Source organism: Mustela nivalis, assembly GCF_964662115.1.
Source record: "Mustela nivalis genome assembly, chromosome: 13".
In the NCBI taxonomy this organism is placed as follows: domain Eukaryota; kingdom Metazoa; phylum Chordata; class Mammalia; order Carnivora; family Mustelidae; genus Mustela; species Mustela nivalis.
In genome coordinates, this window is record NC_139032.1 from 8,725,104 (window position 1) to 8,742,731 (window position 17,628).

Below are 17,628 nucleotides of genomic sequence, written 5' to 3' on the forward strand. Positions count from 1 at the left end.
TGTGAAAATTCTCACCAAAATACTAGCCAATAGGATCCAACATTACATTAAAAGTGTTATTTACCACGACCAAGTGGGATTAATTCCAGGGCTGCAATTTTGGTTCAACATCTGAAAATCAATCAATGTGATATAATACATTAATAAAAAAACAAACAAATAAGAACCATATGATACTCTCAACAGATGCTGAAAAAGCATTTGACAAAGTACAGCATCCTTTCTTTATCAAAACTCTTCAAAGTGGGGTGCCTGAGTGGCTCAGTGGGTCAAGCCTCTGCCTTTAGCTCAGGTCATGATCTCAGGGTCCTGGGATCAAGCCCTGCACCAGGCTCTCTGCTCAGCAGGGAGCCTGCTTCCCTTCCTCTCTCTCTGCCTGCCTCTCTGCCTACTTGTGATCTCTGTCTGTCAAATAAATAAATAAAATCTTAAAAAAAAAAAAAAAACCTCTTCAAAGTGTATGGGTAGAGGGTACATACCTCTACCTGAATATCATCAAAGCCATCTATGAAAAACCCACAGCAAATATCATCCTCAATGGAGAAAAACTGAGAGCTTTTCCACTAAGGTTAGGAACACGGCAGGAATGTTCATTATCACCACTGCTATTCAACAGAGTACTAGAAATCCTAGCCTCAGAAATCAGACAACAAAAAGAAATTAAAGGCATCCAAATCGGCAGAGTAGTCAAACTGTCACTCTTTGCAGAAGATATGATACTTTATGTGGAAAACCCAAAAGACTCCACTCCAAACCTGCTAGAACTTTTACAGGAATTCAGTAAACTATCAGGACATAAAATCAATGCACAGAAATCAGTTGCATTTCTATACACCAACAACAAGACAGAAGAAAGAGAAATTAAGGAGTTGATCCCATTTACAGTTGCACCTTAAACCATAAGATACCTAGGAATAAGCCTCACCGAAGAGGCTTAGTTTTCTGAGGCAAAGAATCTGTACTCAGAAAACTATAAAGTACTCATGAAAGAAATTGAGGAAGACACAAAGAAATGGAAAAATGTTCCATGCTCATGGATTGGAAGAACAAATATTGTGAAAATGTGCTTTACCTAAAGCAATCTACACATTTAATTCAATCCCTATCAAAATACCATCCATTTTTTCAAAGAAATGGAACAAATAATCCTAAAATTTATATGGAACCAGATAAGACCTCAAATAGCCAGAGGAATGTTGAAAAAGAAAGCCAAAGTTGGTGGCATCACAATTCCAGACTTCAAGCTCTATTACAAAGCTTCATCATCAAGACAGTATGGTACAGACAAAAAAAAACAGACACATAGGTGAATGTAACAGAATGGAGAACTCAGAAATAGACCCTCAACTCTATGGTAAACTAATCTTTGACAAACCAGGAAAGAATGTCCAGGGAAAAAAGACAGTATCTTCTTCAACAAATGGTGTTGGGAAAATTGGACAGTCACAGGAAGAAAAATGAAACTGGATCATTTCCTTACACCACACATAAAAATAGACTCAAAATGGATGAACAACCTCATTGTGAGACAGGAATCCATCAAAATCCCTGAGAAGAACACAGGCAGAAACCTCTTTGACTTCAGCCGCAGCAACTTCTTCCTAGAAACATTGCCAAAGGCAAGGGAAGCAAGGGGAAAAATGAACTATTGGGGCTTCATCAAAATCAAAAGCTTTTGCATAGCAAAGGAAACAGTCAATAAAACCAAAGGACAACTGACAGAATGGGAAAAGATATTCACAAATGACATATCAGATAAAGGGCTAGTATCCAAAATCTATTAGAACTTATCAAACTCAACACCCAAAGAACAAATAATCCAATCAAGAAATGGGCAAGGGCACCTGGGTGGCTTAGTGGGTTAAGCCTCTGCCTTCGGCTCAGGTCATGATCTCAGAGTCTTGGGATCGAGACCCACATCCAGATCTCTGCTCAGCAGGGAGTCTGCTTCCCTCTTTCTCTCTGCCTGCCTCTCTACCTATTTGTGATCTCTGTCTGTCAAATAAATTCATAAAATCTTAAAAAAAAAAAAAAAGAAATGGGCAGAGGACATGAACAGACATTTCTGCAAAGAAGACATCCAGATGGTCAACAGACACATGAAAAAGTGCTCCATATCACTTGGCATCAGGGAAATACAAATCAAAACCACAATGAGATACCACCTCATGCCAGTCAGAATGGCTAAAATTAACAAGTTGGAAAATGACAGATGCTGGTGAGGATGTGGAGATAGGGGAACCCTCCTACACTGTTGGTGAGAATGCAAGCTGGTGCAGCCAATATAGAAAACAGTATGGAGTTTCCTCAAAAAGTTGAAAATAGGGCGCCTGGGTGGCTCAGTGGGTTAAGCCGCTGCCTTCGGCTCAGGTCATGATCTCAGGGTCCTGGGATCAAGTCCCGCATGGGGCTCTCTGCTCAGCAGGGAGCCTGCTTCCTCCTCTCTCTCTCTCTGCCTCTCCAACTACTTGTGATTTCTCTCTGTCAAATAAATAAATAAAATCTTAAAAAAAAAAAAAAGTTGAAAATAGAGCTACCCTATGACCCAGCAATCACACTACTGGGTATTTACCCTAAAGATACAAATGTAGTGATCCGCAGGGGCACATGCACCCCAGTGTTTGTAGCGGCAATGTCTACAATAGCCAAACTATGGAAAGACCTAGATGTCCATCAACAGATGAATGGATAAAGAAGATGTGGTGTGTGTGTGTATGTGTGTGTGTGTGTGTGTGTGTATACACACATATATATACAAAGAAATACTATGAAGCCATCCAAAGAATTGAAATCTTGCCATTTGCAACAACGTGAATGGAACTAGAGGGTATTATGCTAAGCAAAATAAGTCAATCAGTAAAAGAAAATTATCATATGATCTCCCTGATATAAAGAATTTGAGAGGCAAAGTGGGGGGTTTGGGGGGTAGAGAAGGAAAAAATGAAACAAGATGGGATTGGGAGAGAGACAGACCATAAGAGAAAACTTTTAATGTCACAAAACAGAGGGTTGCCGGGGGGAGTTGGGTATGGAAAGAGTGGTTGGGTTATGGACATTGGGAAACTTATGTGCTATGGTGAGTGCTGTGAAGTGTATAAGCCTGACGACTCATAGAACTGTATCCCTGGGGCAAAAAATACACTATATGTTAATAAAAAAAATTTTTTTTAAAGTTAAAAAAATTAAAACTAGAAATGCCCTATGATGTAGTAATTCTAATACTGGGTATTGGCCCAAAGAATATGAAAATGCTAATTCATTTAAAAAAAAAAAAGCTGTATAGGGCCACCCAGGTGCCCCTATAGTGTTAAGAAAGCCTGTACCTCTGATAAAAACAGTAAGCACATTTGAAAGTTCAAGTCACTAATGCTTCAATCTTCTTTACCTTTAAAAGCATGGTTAGGGGCACCTAGGTAGCTCAGTGGGTTAAGACTCTGCCTTTGGCTCGGGTTATGACCTCAGGGTCCTGGACTTGAGCCCCATATTAGGCTCTCTGCTCAGCAGGGAGCCTGCTTCCCCCTCTCTCTCTGCCTGCCTCTCTGCCTACTTGGGATCTCTGTCAAATAAAAAAAATAATAATAATAAAAAATAATTAAAAAAGGCAGGGTCAACCGTGTCCAGAACTCTATCTCCTCCAGGCCAGTCAGTGCCCAGGGGAGGGAGAGATGGGTTCCCCCCAACACTACACACAATCTGGTAGGCCCTGGAGATGCTGTTGGGCAACCAGACATTGCAGCCAGGTGCTTATGACTTTCTTTAATGACTTGTCAACACAAGTCATTGGCCCAAGCTTCAGTGACTCTCAACAATGGAAGAAAACTCTTCGCAAATAGGGGAGTGTGAGGAGAGAACTTAAATCAAACTCAAAGCTTAGTACCTGCCAGATTTAATCCCTTCTTCTCTCCACTGACAGAGCTAATGAGTGGATTGCAAGATTTTACACCTCACCTCTGCTGTTTTAAAGACCTCAGATAATAATAGAAATACATTTATATAGTGCTTTATATGTGTTGGCTCTTTTAATCCTCACATCAATGCAACAAAGAAGTATTAGCCATGTCTTACAGCTGTGGACACAGAAGCTTGGAGGGATCAAATGACTTCTCTAAAATCACACAGCTGGTAACTGAGAGCTCTTCTGACTCCAAGCGCAGTGCTCTTTCCTCTACGCTCTCCTAGTGGTGGATAAGGTGACAGGGAATCTTGCCTCTCGGTAATAAGAGAAAGTACGTTTCTCAGGTAAGCTGAGAAAACTTTCGGAGCAATCATTCCCCATCCCAGGCCTCCCTACACTGTGCCCCTGCCTCTCTTCAAACTTCAGTTTTCCCCAAACTGGAACCAGTTTTCGAAATGTCAGAACCCTGAAATTCAAATGCTCATTCACTGTGTAAAAGTTAGTTGCAATAAGTTAAACTGTTAGCCTGTCTATATTTCCACTGAGAGGTAACTAAAGCCTGAATGGCACCTGGGGGGCTCAGTTGGTTATGCATCCAACTCTTTTTTTTTTAAAGATTTTATTTATTGATGTGACAGAGACCACAAGTAGGCAGAGAGGCAGGCAGAGAGAGAGAGAGGAGGAAACAGGCTCCCCGCAGAGCAGAGAGCCCGATGTGGGGCTCGATTCCAGGACCCCGGGGCCATGACCTGAGCAGAAGGCAGAGGCTTTAACCCACTGAGCCACCCAGGCACCCCACGCATCCAACTCTTAATTTCAGCTCAGGTCATGATCTCAGGGTTTTGCAATCCAGGCCTCATCAGAGCCTGCTTAAGATTCTCTGTCTCCCTCTGCCCTTCCCCCTATTTATTATAATAATTAAGAGGTAATTAAAGGTAATTAAATCCTTAAACAGAAAGAATAGCATTTGGGCAAGTGGCAGACATCAAGTGTGTGGCTACATAGCTCGAATACCCACAGCACTAGCTCCCTAGCTCCATTTATATGAACAGCTTAATTTCTAGTATCAGAATCTAGATGTACTAGGAAAGGAGACCTGTTCCAATGGCTTGTCCAGATCTACTGAGACCTGCCCCGTCCCTTCTAGCATCTTCATCTCAGACAAATCAACAGTCACAGTACTCACAGAGATGATTTAATATTTGGGCTCACATTTTGTTTAATGGTGTCATAAAAGTCTCCTTAGCATCAGTGTCAGCCGCAGATACTTGAAGTTTTGGTGTTTTTTTTTTTTTTTTTTCTGTCCCCTGCCTTTGTCTCACCCACAATGACTCAAGAGACACAAATTAGGAGCTGGGTGTGAGATGGTGATACTTGACTCCATTCCTGCCCACCCCCATTCCTTTCAAAATGGAACATGTTTGCTTCTTTTAGTAAGAGAGTGGATTGTGGTTGTCATGCAGATAAATGCAATAGGGTTTCACACCATGTCCATTTTGACTTAGTAAGAAGGAACTCCCAAGAAGCATCTCCACTGAAGGAAAATGCAGGTGCTTTGATGCCATGCCAAAGACTACATTTTTTGAAAAATAAGGTTTTCATGGCAAATCCAAGAAGAAGAATCTCTTGCCATCATCAAAAAATATCTACCACGTAGCATAACAAAAGTAATGCACGCCTGACATTAAATGGAACCCTTGTTCTCCAGTGGCATCTTCAATCACAGATCTAATCAGGCATATAATCTATTCCGAAAGAGTCTAGGGAATTTGCTAACCACAGCTGGAATGTCTTTTCATTTTTGGTGGGGGCAGGGGGAAGCTGCATTTTGAGAAGCCTCAAGTACAGAGCAACTCTACCTGCTTCTTCCCTTCCATATAAAACCTCCTGAAATCCTTCTGAAACATGTTGTTCCCATTGAAAAGAAGTAAAGATTTTTCCAAGTCATGGAAGGTAGGTAGAAAAAAAAATGTTAAAAAAAAGGAAAATGTGAAAATGTGGTCCATATTGAAATTGATTACATCTGAAGAATGAATCTAAAAGTAGTCACTTAAACCAGGCACATGTAGACTTCCATGGAAAATCTGTGCCTAAATTTTGTTGGAAATGTAATATTGACAGTAAATTAAATGTTGCTATAGAACTATCTAACCCTGAAAGGATCTCCATGGTAAAATCTCACTGATGGCTAATGCACAGTGTTTTCACACAATGACTAGAAAAACTATCTAAAAACTTCAGCCTGGTGAGGTCAGAGTCATCTTGGTCACACACAGGATGAAATTTTAGTATGTACAAAGTAGTTTTTCCAAAAATATGAACATCTGAAGTAGAACTGAGTCCAGAGCTGAACCCATATATTCACGGCCAGTTGATTTTTCAACAAGTATGCCAAGATCATTCAATGGAGAAAAAACAGTCACATTAACAGATGGTGCTGGTACAGCTAGATATCCACACAAAAGAATGAAGTTGGAGCCCTACTTCTGCCACATACAAAAATAAATCAAAATGGATCACTGACCAACACATAAGAGCTAAACTCTTAGAAGAAAGCCTGCCATAAATCTTGATGTCTTTTGATTTGACAGTGGCTTCTTAGATATGACACCAAAAACACTAGCAACAAAATAGATAAACTGGACTTCTTCAAAGCTGAAAACTTTTATACATGAAAAAGCATTGTCAAGAAAGTGATAAGACAACCTGTAGGTTGTCTTGCAATTCATATCTCTGATAAGGGATCAGTATCCAGAATATAGAAAGAACTCTTACAACTCAATAATAAAAAGAAACACAATTGAAAATTTGGCAGACAATTTGAATAGACATTGCTCCTAAGAAGATATATGAGTATGGCCAAAAAGCACTTGAAAAGAAATCACTAGTCATTCAGGAAATGCAAATCAAAATCACAATGAGATAACAACTTCATACCCACTAGAATGGCAAGCAGGAAAAAAAATTAAAAGTAAGTCTCGGTTGCTTTGCTGTACAAAAGCTGTTTATTTTGATGAAGTCTAAAAAGTTCATTTTTTGCTTTTGATTCCCTTGCTTTTTAGAGACGTGTCTTGAAAGAAATCATTGTGACCAGTGTTGAAGAGGTTACTGCCTATGTTATCCTCTGGGATTTTGATGGATTCCTGTCTCACATTTAGGTCTTGTCAACCATTTTGAGTTTATCTTTGTGTGTGATATAAGAGAATGGTCCAGTTTTATTCTTCGGCATGTGGCTATCCAGTTTTCCCAGTACCATTTATTAAAGAGACTGTCTTTTTTCCAATGGATATTATTTCCTGATTTGTCAAAGATTAGTTGATCATAGAGTTGAGGGTCCATTTCTGGGGTCTCTATTCTGTACTACTTATCTATGTGTCTGTTTTGTGCCAATACCATGCTGTGTTGATGACCACAGCTTTGTAATAAAGCTTGAAGTCTTTGTGATCTTTGTGATGGGCATCTTTGTGATGCCCCTAGCTTTAGTTTTCTTTTTGAATAATCCCCTGGTGAATCAGGGTCTTTTCTGGTTCCACACACAAATTTTAGGATTATTTGTTCCAACACTGAAAAATGTCAATAGTATTTTGATAGGGATTTCATTGAAAGTGTAGATTGGTCCTGATAGCACAGATATTTTCACAATGCTTGTTCTTCTAATCCATGAATGTAGAATGTTTTTCCATCTCTTTATGCCTTCCTCAACTTCTTTCAGAAATTGAGAAATTCAGAAATTTCCTTCAGTTTCCAGAGTACAGATCTTTTACAGTCAACAAAACGAAGAGGCAACCCACAGAATGGGAGAAGATATTTGCAAAATGACATCACAGATAAAGGGCTAGTATCCAGTATCTATAAAGAACTTCTCAAACTCAGCACCCCAAAAATAAATAATCCAGTCAATAAATGGACAGAAGACATGAATAGACACTTCTCACAAGAAGACATACAAATGGCTAACAGACATACGGAAAATCGTTTAACACCACTAGCCATTACGGAAATACAAATCAAAACCAAAATGAGATAGCATGGCAAAAAGTAACAAGACAGGAAACAACAAGTGTTGGCAAGGGTGTGGAGAGAGGGAACCCTCTTATTCTGTTGGTGAGACTGCACAATGATATAGTCACTTTGGAAAACAGTATGGAGGTTTCCCAAAACGTTAAAAATAGAGCTACCCTGTGACCTAGCAAATGCACTAAGAGGTACTTACCCCAAAGATACAGACATAATGAAAATAAGGGGTACATGTACCCCAATGTTCATAGCAGCAATGTCCATAATAGCCAAACTGTGGAAGGAACTGAGAGGCCCTTCAAAAGATGACTGGGTGAAGAAGATGTGGTTCATATATATATAATGGAATATTACTCAGCCATCAGAAAGGATGAATACCCACCATTTGCATCGAAATGGATAGAACTGGAGGGGATTCTGCTAAGTGAAGTAAGTCAAGCAGAGAAACACAATTTCTGTACAGTTTCATTCATATGTGGAACATAAGGAATAGCGTGGAGGACCACATGGGAAGGGAGGGAAAACTGAATGGGAGAAAATCAGAGAAGGAGACAAACCATGAGAGACTCTGGACTCCAAGAACCAAACTGAGAGTTTCAGAGGGGAGGGGGCTAGGGGTGGAGGTAACAGGGTGATGGATATTAAGGAGGGCACATGTGGAGATGAGCACTGGGTGTTATAAGCAACTAATAAACCATTGAACACGACATCAAAAACTTATAATGTACTATGTTGGCCAACTGAACATAATAAAAATAAACAAATACGAAGAATAACTCAAGCTGAAAAAATAATTATTGGTGAAGACACAGAGAAATTTAGAACTTTGTATACTATTGGTAGGAATATAAAATATGACAGCCACTACTGAAAGCAGTTTCATCAAATTCTCAGAAAATTTATCCATAGAATTATCCCATGACATAGCAATTCCACTTCTAAGTTTAGACCCCAAAAGAATTCAAAACAGGTATTCAAACCAGCATATGTACACAATGGCTCACTTCATAATAATCAAAACCCAAATGTCCATTAACAGATGAATGAATTTAACAATGTGATAAATCTACATATTACAATATTATTCAGCCACAAAAGGAATGAAGTACTGAAACACTATGACATGAATGAACTTTGAAAACATTACACTAAGTGAAACAAGTCAGACACAAAGGGTCACATTTTGTAGGACTCCATTTATACAAAAGATCCCCAAATGGTTAATACATAAAAATAGGAAGTAGACTGGTCATTGGCTAAGATAGGAGGGAGATTGGAATGGGGAGTAATGGTGTGGGGTTTTATTTCAGGGAGATGAAAAGGAAAGTGCTTTTAAATTAGAGATGGTGGCTACACAACATGGTGAATGTACTAAATTCCACTGAATTGTCCCCTTAATAAAGGTTAATTTTATGTAAACTTAACCTCAATAGAAAAATGTATTGACAACAGTCAAGAAATCCTTAGAATTTCTCTTATGAACCAATGGTCCATTATAAATTATAATTTTCAATCATATCCTTTTTCTTTACTTTCTCCTTTTACTCTGTTCATCTTTTTGTTCAGGGTATAATTTTTTGTTTTCCTTTGACTCTGCTACAAGAGTACCAGACATAACCCAGGACATACCAAAGACAATATACTCTATCCCTCTGGATAGAATCTTCACTGTTTTCCCTCTTGTAAATGGAATTTGGATGTCTTCACTGAAGTAGCTATTGTTTTTTTTATTTAGAATAGCACCATCCATTTCCACCCCTAAATTTAATGAATACTTCTTCAGCCCAACTGGTTCTAGCAGGGACTGGCAGTCATAACACGTGACTCAGTATGGGCCTGTCTTAGGCATAATTCAAGGATAAGCACATGACTCAAATCGTAATAATCAGATGACTTCTCGAAGACTTGTTAAATTCCAGACAGGAAAGGATAAGCCTTTTCTCTTTGGCTAGCAAAACATAAGAATGAAGTTCAAAACAAAGCTATGGGTATTGCTCTTAGATTTCAAGATACACTACAAAGCTACAGTAATTAAAACAGTATGGTACTGGCACAAAAAACAGATACATTATTCAAGAGAACAGGCTAGAGAGCCCAGAAATAAACCCATACATGTATGGTTGATTAATCTTCAACAAAGAAGGTGAGGAAAAGATCATCTCTTCAATAAACAGGGCTGGCAAAACTGGACAGCTACAAATGAAAGAATGAAGCAGGACTAGCTTCCTTTATTTCCCCCTTTGGACCTGTGTCTTCTACCATATGCAAAAATTAACTTAAAGTAGATGAGAGGCCTAAATATTAGAAGTAAAATCATAAAATTTCCAAAAGAAAACATAAGTAGTTCATCTTCTGTACAACATCTTTCTGAATATGTCTCTTCAGGCAAGGGAAACAAAAGCAAAAATGAACTATTGGAACTACATCAAAATAAAAAGCCTTTTACAGTAAAGGAATTCACAAACAAAACAAAATGTAATGTACTGAATGGGAGGAGATATTTGCAAATGATAGATCCAATTTTCATATTAAAATATACAAAGAATGGATAAAACTTAAAACCAAAAAGAAAAAAAAAACCCATCGTCTGATTTTAAAATGGGCAGAAGACAAAAAAAAGGAAAGGGGACAGAAGACATGAAGAAACATTTTTCCAAAGATACACAGATGACGCAAAGAGACATGAAGAGATGCTCAACACCACTCATCATCAGGAAAATGCAATGAGATATCAATTCATACCTGTTGGAATGGCTAAAACAAAAAATGCACACAACGAAGTACTGGTGAAGAAGTAGGGAAAAAGAAACTTGTGGACTTTTCATGGGAATGCAAGCTGGTATAGCCACTGTGGAAAACAGTATGGTGGTTCCTGAAAAAAATAAAAATAGAACTAATATATGATACCATTACTGGGTATTTACTCCCAAAAAACAAAAAAACTACTCTTAAAAGGTATCTATCCCCCTATGTTTACTGCAGCATTATTTATAATAGCCAAGATGAGGAAACAACTCAAGTGTCTGGGAAAAGATGAACTGATAAAGAAAATGTGGTCTGTGTAGAGAGGGATAGAGAGGGGGAGAGAAAGAATGGAATATTACTCAGCCATAAAAAGAATGAGATCTTGCCATTTGTGACAACAAAGATAGATCTAGAGGGCACTATACAAAGTGAAATCAGTCAGGAATAGACAAATTATATTTCTCTTATATGTGGAATCTAAAAACAAAAGAAACATACAAACAAAAGAGAAACAGATTTATGAATACAGAGAACAAATGGCCAGAGGGGAGGAAGGTAGAGGATAGGTAAAAGAGATGAAGGGGAGTAAGAAGTTCAGGCTGTCAGTGAGAAGATAGGCTCCTCATGGAGATGAAAAGTACAGCACAGGAAACACAGTCAATAACGTTGTAACAACATAGTATGGTGATAGATTGTGGTGAGCATCACAAAATGCACAGACTTGTCAGATTGCTATATTGTAGGCTGAAACTAACATAACATTACACGTTAAGTATATTTCAATAATAAAAAAAATTGGCATTTTTTTCCCCACTTTTTAAAGTAGGCTTCATGCCCAGCATGGACTCCATTGCGGGGCTTAAATCCACAACTCTGAGAACAAGACTTGAGCTGAGGTTAAGACTCAGACACTTAACTCACTGAGACCTCCATGCCCCAATAATATATATATATTTTTAAAGAATGTGGAACAACTGAAACTCTCATACACTGCAAAAGGGATTCAATTAGCAATAATCGCGCCTCGGATAAACCTCATTGGCTACGATACTGCCACTGCGCAAAGCTTGCAAAAGGGATTCAAATTGGCGCAAGTACTTGGGAGAAACTGTTTAGCTGTGTCTTCCTAAAACTAGACATGGGACAGACCAATCACCCAGAAATTTACTCCCCATGTATACAACCCCAACAGATATGGGTGGTGGCACTATTGATAACAGCCAAAAGATGGAAATGCCTAATGCCCATCAATGGAGAATAGATTTGTGATGGTCTATTCACATAGGAGAACACCATACAACAATGAGCAACCCACAACCATGTACAACAATACGGATACATACAGCCTCGTATACACAGTGCTGAGGGAAAGCAGCAGACACGGGAGTGTTCACACCACGTGCATTCACTTATGAAAGGAGAGAAATGGCTAAAACCAAGTGGTGCTAGCAGGAGTCACTATTTCTGCAGGGACAGTGGCTGCAAAGGAACATGAGGGGGCATGCTGAGTGCTGGCAATGTGTTTTTTATGTGACTGCTGGTTATTCATATTTTTCCAGTTTGTCAAAATTCTTACCAAAATTTTCAGGCTTGGTTTCATTTCATGAACACTGTACTAAACATCACTGCTTTTTAGTCTGTATCTGATTATTATATTATCTGGAGACCCATATTCCTTTCATTTGTTGGCTCTTCTTTGGGCTATCCTCTTCCTTCGTGTGTCTGCTGCTCTCTGGGTTTGTGCTAGACACTATCTTCCTAAATTATTAAGGGGAATAATCTGAAAACCGTGCTGACAGTACTTTCCTCTAAATAGGATCTTCCTTCCCATTTCCCATTGCTTTGACTTACTATTTGGGGTCATTGGCAACCTGGGATCGTCCTAATCCAAATTCAGTTCTTCACATTTTCCAGGCCTCTTTCTTCATGAACCTGAGAGCCAGTTCTCGGATCTCCCAACTTCATCAGGGCTCCCACAGCCTGCTCTTCTGTCTTCTCTTTAAGGACGGGTGATCCCAACACCAATACCCCCCCTCCCACCTTTAGCCATGAGGACAAAAAAAAAAAAAAGCCTGAGTCCAAATTTGCCTATAGTTTCTATCATTACTCCTTACCCTCCATTAACATCTCCTGAGAGAATGAAGCAGAAACTAGCATCAGGGAAAAGCAAAGGAAAAAAAAAAAAAGGCTAGAGTAACAATAAATATCTCTGGTTCCAAATCATATGATGGCCAATACCACCAAATGGCCTTTCTCAAGTGTTGTTCCATGGACCATGACAAATTTCTTCCTCTCTCCAGACATACTGGCACTTCTGAAGGGCTTCCCTCACGTGTGGAGGGCACTGATGCTGCAGTTACTTCTATTCCAGCCACACAGAACACAGACCAGAGCAATGTCTTTGCTCCTGCCATCCACTCCAGCTTCAGATCCTCATCGTTTACGGTTGGGGTGAAAGGGAGAGCAGCCCCTTAAAGTTCTGACCTCATTTCTCTAAACTGAGTTGGAACCTCTTTATAACGAAACACCGAGGCTGAAGATTCCAAATCCTTAGTGCACAATCTCTGGGAAATTACCTTAGAATAAATTCAGGGCACATTCTGAGACCGCAATCCAGAACTTCATTTCCAGAAGTCAATATGATTTTCTATTTATGTAACCTACAATGTTAGTCACATAATTCCTTGAAAATGAATTACCTGTCTTCTTTACGTCTGTCGTACACAAGTCTCTCAGTAAGTATTTGCTACATGAGAGTCTTTTGTCGTGAGACACTATGTTATGTTCAGTTAAAGATAGAAAGGAGGCGAGTCCTTGAAACTGAACTGAGATGTACTGATGTTATGGGGAGAAGAAGACACTCTTACATATCCCATTTCAAGTTTGTTTCCTACAAAAAGAAGGAGTTAGTACTTATTTAAAAAGACGATTGGGGCACCTGGGTTATTCAGTTTGTTAAACATCTGTCTTTGGTTCTGGTCGTGATCTCAGGGTCCTGGGAATGAATCCCACATCAGGCTCCCTGATCAGCAGGGAGTCAGCTTACCATCAACAAGAGGTAACACGCATATTAAAAGTTTTTATTCCGTTCCTTGTTCCTTGTTCTTAAAATGATGCTAAGCCCCTTCCCAGGACTCCAGATTCAATCTAAGAATTTCAGCTAATAACAAAGCAGATCTAAAGAGATCATTGTGTTCAACTTCACAGTACAGATGCCCTGTCACAGGAAACCCACTACCAGATAGTCTGGGGAGCAGTTGCCCCTCATCAAACAACTCCTTAGCCTCAGAAACACCAGACTGGCAGGCCTAGGCTTCAGTGCTAAGTAGATCCAGAAACTGAAATTCACGTAGAAGCCAAGGTTTCTTGGAAGTTTCATTCCTGAAAAGATCAGCTGAAGTCTGAGAAAAGGAAGGAAGCAGGACAAGCGGTAGGAGGAGTTTGGGTGTTGGGCAATTTGGGTAGCGGGGAAATGTCAGCTTGTGGGAGCTGGGGAGCATGAGGGACCCAACATTTCAGGATGATCAGGTCTCATTTTGTCATTCTTCACCCTTGGCCTAGAGAATATGCTGAAGTGATTTCAAACAAAGCCTCAAATTCCTGGCTTGATGAAAGAGGCAATATTCATTTTGAATTATGTTTGCAGAAGGCTGGGGGCGAAATATAAGAGGTCGGGAAAGGTGAAGTGACGTGGTGATGTCATTTCGAGTGGAGTTATTTTGCATAATAGAATTTTCTCCTATGTAGGGCACTGTGGAGAATGACATTTCAAAAGAGCACAGCGAAAACAGAAGGCCATCAAATGAAGTGGGAGTTATCAAACTTGAGGAGGTTTTGGACAAAACCTAATAACCCACGCGCTAAGCCAGGCTATCCCTTCGGCGGTATCTCTGTGCTTTGTGCCACCTCCTTGGGGATCCTACAATTAGGGAAGGGAAAGTCCATTGGCTTTCACAATTGTATTAGCGGTGAAACGTTTGATAAAATGGAACTCTGTATATAAACCTAGATCTAATGAAGCCTCCCGAGCTCCCATTCTGGGGCTGCTAATGTACAGGGCCCTTCCAGAGGATCTATCAGGATTCATTTCATGGTGAAATATACAAAGCGTGTGCTGGCCCTGCTGTCGAGTGACCTGGTTCAAGACCCTGATCCGACACTCACCTATGTGACCCTGAAATTAATGCCCCTCTCTGAGCCTTGATAGCCTCATTTGTAAAACTTGGGGCTTGATGCCACGTTACAGTAGGAAAAGGAGTATGAGAACACATGCCTGCTCTCAGTCAGCTCATTTAGCTCCAGCAGCCCCTACGGTGTCAGGATCTTTGGAAAGATCCCATGCATTCCACCAGCAGACAGCATGGAAAGAAAAGGATAAAAGACTGCATGGGAGGCGTCTGTGTCCTTGGCCTGGAAGTGGCAACATGGATTCTGAACATCTTTCATTGTCAAAACTCAAGTTATAGGATCCTGCATCGATGTGATAGGAACTAGGAAAGACAGAGCCGGTGGAAGTCATCTGATGGACAGAGACTACACGAGTGTCAACCTTCTGTGATTCTCCACGTGCCACCATTGAGAGTTATCCTGTGAACACATCTTCTTACAGAGGAAGCAACTGTTTGTACACACAGCTACAGAGATAAGAAAAAACAAACGTGGCTTTATTCCGAAGATAAGGCAAATGCACTTTTTCTAAAAGCCTGTACAGTCACGTGTGTGGATCCTGTGGGGAAGAGTGTTTTGTTGCTACAAAAGAACAAAGTGTGTTTTGTGTCCCCAGTTTGATTTTCTCTATGACCTTTTATGACTGTGGATTCTCTCCAAATAATTCCTTTTCTATTTTCTTCCCTGTTACTTTTGAAAGATACTTTAACCTGTCTTATTTAGATATTTATGAACCGTAATATGTATGGGCTCCAAGTTCTAGGACTAAAAAAGGGGCATGTTGGTGGAGAAAATATTACAGTCTTATGTTGTTCCTTACCCATGAATTAATTCTCGATACATGATTTACGTTAGTTAGTCAGTAAGCACTGTGCAAACAGGTGTCATCGTGATCTTCAAAAAGTGATGTAATATGCAAACGCTTCCAAGTACATGTTCCGTCCATGGGGCTTATTGATATAAATGTTTCTCTAAACTAATGTTAGTTTTGTTTATATGAAAAGACCAAAAGCAACAGCTGGAGCCGCCAGAGGCCAAGCCATCCATTTGGCCTGGAAGCCTGCCCACGTGTCCCGCCATGGACCGTGGAACCGTCCTGCCATCTGCCTCCTGCAGGGCAGCCTCTGCCCACTTTCTGCAGAGTGAATTCTAGCCTCTGCGGCCACTAACTGAAAATAGGACTCTTGTTCCACCATCTCCGGTTGCTATCACTTGCCTCCCTCCCCTCTGTGCTTGGGAACAGTCTACCTGAGCGCATCATTCCTTCCCTGCCAGGAGGAGCACCACATCCTCAATGAGCCCTTGTATCCTGTTTCAAACTCTCCGCACCTCTAGAGACCTTCCCTTCTGTCCCAGGGTCTGGCCTGATGGATAAAACTAGTTCTCACCATCGTAATGCAGGAGTGATCTGATCCCTTGTGGCCCACCCCCGGGGAGGGCTCTAGCCCAGCACGGTCCTAAGTGTGTTTCAACAAATCCTTTTCCATAGGTTGTTGACAGATGTTACCAACAAGGAGGTGAGAGAGGTTCCCATCATCCAACACGCTTTGGAAACACGGAGGAAAGCAAGTTCAACATCTGTATTTAATGCAGAACGTCTCAGTACTTGAACGAGACCGCTGTTGTTAGGAATCTCTGAGAGAGGGATGTGGCATGGAGTGTTTCCCAAAGCCTTGTGACGTAGGCACCCTTTTCCTCAGAGTCTCTCATGGTGGCGATGCTGACCAGGAGACACGTTGGGGAAAATGATGATCCAAGCTCTTCTGTCTCGAGCTGGTGATTCCACACATCACGAGAGGGATTTGTGATAACTGGCTCTGGTACGACTCTGCTCACGAGCAAGTGGCCTTGCAAAGATTTGGCTGATACTGTTTCTCACAACGGCAACTCCGGAACAGTAGCGAATGTGCCAGAGATGGAGAGCTGCTGCCCAGCATCCCGTCTGGCCATGAGCACACAGCCTCCGGCTCTCAGCCCCTGCGGTTCTGCGTCAGCAGTGGGGAGCCCCCTTGTCTGCAGTCGCATCCTCGCCAAGGCCGCCCCACGAGATGTGGGAGCACAGCAGAAGAAGAAAACTCATCCGTCTTTGCTTTAATGCGAGTCACTCTGATGTGTACCTTGTACCCCGCAATGGGCTGACTGAGGCTTTCTCAGGTCTGCATCGCAACTCAACTTGTCTTCTGGCTCATCCTGCTGTTTCCCTGCCCCCCTCCTGTCATAGGCACTGAGCCATAATGCATATCCCATATCCGAATGCTCATCGCATCTTAGGATCTGGTTTCAAAGAGTCCAACAGGGGAGAGCTGTGACCTGGGGTAGTCTCAGGAAGGTGCACTAAGATGGGCTTTCGGAGTGGGATCCGGCACTTCCCAGCCAGCCACTGGGGACACCGCCACTAGGGGGAACTCCTGCCACAAGCCGATGGCCCACCTGCTAAGTCTTCACTGGAGGTTAACAGGGGGAACCAGTGAAAGGAAGGCACGGAGGGTGGGGTGGGCATGGTAGTAGGTTTTTTGAGACACAAAGGAAATTGGAGTTATCAGGATAAGGATACTGATGCCTTCTGCAAAGCCACAGAAGAGGCCACAGAAAGATCACGAACATCTGAGGGTGAGTGACAAGAACCAAAAACCAGGTGGCTTGGCATACGCAAGGACGGCAGAAAAGGGGAGAAGCAGGCCCAGTCAGAGAGGCTGAATCTTGAAGGTGGTTAAAGTCTAACTAAGGCAGATATGTTTAAAGGTCAGGGCCTTGATGGGGAAAAAGCACCACCCTGACACGTGGAACGGAACGTACAGACGGGC